The sequence below is a fragment of the Sinocyclocheilus anshuiensis genome, unplaced genomic scaffold (assembly GCF_001515605.1).
Source record: "Sinocyclocheilus anshuiensis isolate Anshui unplaced genomic scaffold, SAMN03320099.WGS_v1.1 scaffold191, whole genome shotgun sequence".
NCBI classification, from domain to species: Eukaryota; Metazoa; Chordata; class Actinopteri; order Cypriniformes; family Cyprinidae; genus Sinocyclocheilus; species Sinocyclocheilus anshuiensis.
Genome location: NW_015549570.1, coordinates 80,614 through 83,589, shown reverse-complemented (window position 1 = coordinate 83,589; position 2,976 = coordinate 80,614). Strand labels below are relative to the sequence as shown.

Here is a 2,976-nt window from a genome sequence, read left to right as displayed (position 1 = left end):
TCCTGAAACCACGCCTTCTTTCTTTGCGTGCACATTTGGGCGGCATTACGCAAATATTTCCACATCGTGATGTAGAGATGTGGGGGCGTGTTCGAAAGAGGCGTTTTAGCCCAGTCTGGATCAGCCTTCTCTTTTAGATAGAATACATCCTTTTGTGGGAGACTTTGAGCTTTGTAACTCTGCAGATCTTATACATGCACAAATAGTTACATAACACACTAAAGAAAAGGGAAAATAGAAATCGCATGATATGACCCCTTTAACTAGTCATTACTAAATCGAAGTTTAACGTTAATCATTTATTCATTTAAAGCTACTTACCTTTTTTTATTTTATTTCATTTCTCTGTGAAGCACTTTGACACGAACCCGGTTAATCAATATGACAAAAAAGCAAACAAACTGGTTTTATTATAGTAAAACCATGTTTTTGCGCATTGTCTAACATTTATATAAGCACACAAATACAATCTAAACTGTTTTTTTGTATCAAAACCATGGTTAATGTTCGCAATGGGTGCAATAATCCCCACCTTTCCCCCGCAAAAGGCGATTTAAACCCGTGGCCTAACAAGATATATAACTTTTTTTTTATATATAAAATATAAAATAATTCCCCTCCCCCCTCCAGAACTAACGCGAACTAGACCGAAACAAACTTAATATTAACCGAATCGCTCCATTAGCAATCAGTCAGGCTAAAGATTTGATAAAGCTTTTCAGTCAAAAATACTACCTAAACATTAAATTGTATGATTATGCGATCGCCAATTGAAAAACATAGACATATTACAGCAACACGTAGGCCTTAGCCTCAACAGTTAATTAGCGCTAACTAGCTAGCCTGCGACCTATTTAGATCTAATTAACCTAGGGCTGGCGATTTAGCCAAAAATTTGAATCACGATTTTTCCAGAATGTTTGACCGATTCTCATTTTTTTACGATTTTTAACTAGTCAACTTGAAAATGTAACTACAACATTATTCAAATTACTTTTTCTTTATTAACCCTCTAGTTAAAGAAAATTCACTCCCATCTTTTTGCATGTTTTACCTATTCCACTGCCCGCGTCGCATCTTTGTCAACACAAAAGCTCATTCTGTGTGAATGGGCTTAGCGCTATATTTATGGTCCTTCACAAAACACGTCACACGTGAACGGTTAATCACGTGCGCCGACATGCGGTCGGATCGTTCTTTACTCTTTACTGTTATCACCGGCATAGCCTATTGTCAAAGTGTCTTATTCTAACATTTGGTAATATTTCTATTGAAAATCGCGATTCCTCGATTTCTAAAAAATAAAATAGTGGCAAAACAATAAATTCGAATTAATCGATAAAATCGGGAAAATTGCCCAGCCCTAAATTAACCTAATTGGTTTAAAATGTGCTTCACTTTTTCCTCTGCACAACTTTAGCATAGTCACAGTCTTCAGCGGGTGTGCCCAGGATGGCCACCAGATGACACTGTTTTCTGTGAGCACATGGCTTGTGTTGTGTTTGTTTGGTGCCATGTGCTCTCTCCTGTCCATTGTCTTGCCCCGCCCATTTTGTTACCTCATTATTGTTTAAGCTGCTCCACCTGTGTCTCCCTCGTTAGCCTCCTCGTTTGGTTTCCCATTTATTCTCCTGGTGTCTGTAATCCTGTGCTGATCCGTCGTTTTTCATTGTGTGTGTTATGTCTGCATGTAGTGCAGTTCCTAGCCTGCCTGTCTGTTTTTCCCCCTCGGGGTTGTTTTAGTTTGTTTTTGTTTCATTGTATTATTAAAAGAAGGAACCATTCATTCTGCACTTGAGTCCTCGCTTTATCTCTCCACACGCACCGTGACAGAACGGATCAGCCAACATGATGTAATCCAGTTCCTAGCCTGCCTGTCTGTTTTTCCCCCTCGGGGTTGTTTTAGTTTGTTTTTGTTTCATTGTATTATTAAAAGAAGGAACCATTCATTCTGCACTTGAGTCCTCGCTTCATCTCTCCACACGTACCGTGACAAGCATCTCCTGCAAACAATCTCCTCGAGTCGGTATCTCCTGTAAACAAACTTCTTATCCTCCGTCTGAGTGAAGTGTCCATGTAATACTCATATTTTCATATTGCTGCTGATATCGTTCCGAATGAGGACGAGGAAGTGGGCGGGGCCGACCATATATGGAGAATGTGTGTGTGGAGAAGAAATGTTCAGTACCGCTCAGACACTCTCTCTCTCTCTCTCTCTCTCTCTCACACACACACACCACACACACACGCTCACTCTCTCTCTCTCTCTCTCGCCCTCTCTCCCTTACAGGAAACCGTCTGCATTTTTTGATTTTCAAAAAAACTCATTCTGAATGATTTATAAGCCTTGAAATATGGGGACACTCAAAATGTCCTCATAAATCACCTTCTCATTGTAATACCTATGTCATACTCTTTCACCTAGATATCACACTATAGAGACTGTGTCTGTTCCCCGAACTAGAAAATACAAAAAACGTTAAAACAAATTTAAGAGTAACAATTTAATTGATGTTCAACAAATAAAAATCAGATGTAATACAGATAAACAAATGATAAAGCTTGGCTTATTGAATATCAGGTCCCTTTCTACGAAAGCACTTTTTGTAAATGATATGATCACTGATCATAACCTAGATGTGCTCTGTTTGACAGAAACCTGGCTAAAACCTGATGATTACATTATTTTAAATGAGTCTACCCCCCAAGATTACTGTTATAAACATGAGCACATAAACATAAACATTTTTTTAGAACTAGCCTTTGCACAGCCAGCCTTGTATAGCCTTGTAGGGTGCAAAGTTTGTAGCCTTGAAAGTTGAAAGCTAACCTCTCATAGGTTCACAAAACTGTCGTCCATAAAATGCGTTGCACAAATTCGAACATCTGGGTTGTGCTGCTCTGTTGTAAATAAATCTTAACCAATGATTCCTAATTGCATCTACTTCCGGAAGGCCAAATAAAGTGCTTTTGCTT

At 38.8% G+C, this 2,976-nt stretch overlaps 1 protein-coding gene across 1 annotated transcript in view; it reads right to left on the bottom strand.

Annotated features, from left to right (window-relative positions):
- LOC107657332 (N-lysine methyltransferase KMT5A-A-like) overlaps nucleotides 1–2,976 on the bottom strand; it is an 18,696-nt gene that overhangs the window by 12,111 nt on the left and 3,609 nt on the right. The gene's annotated exons all lie outside the window — the stretch shown is intronic.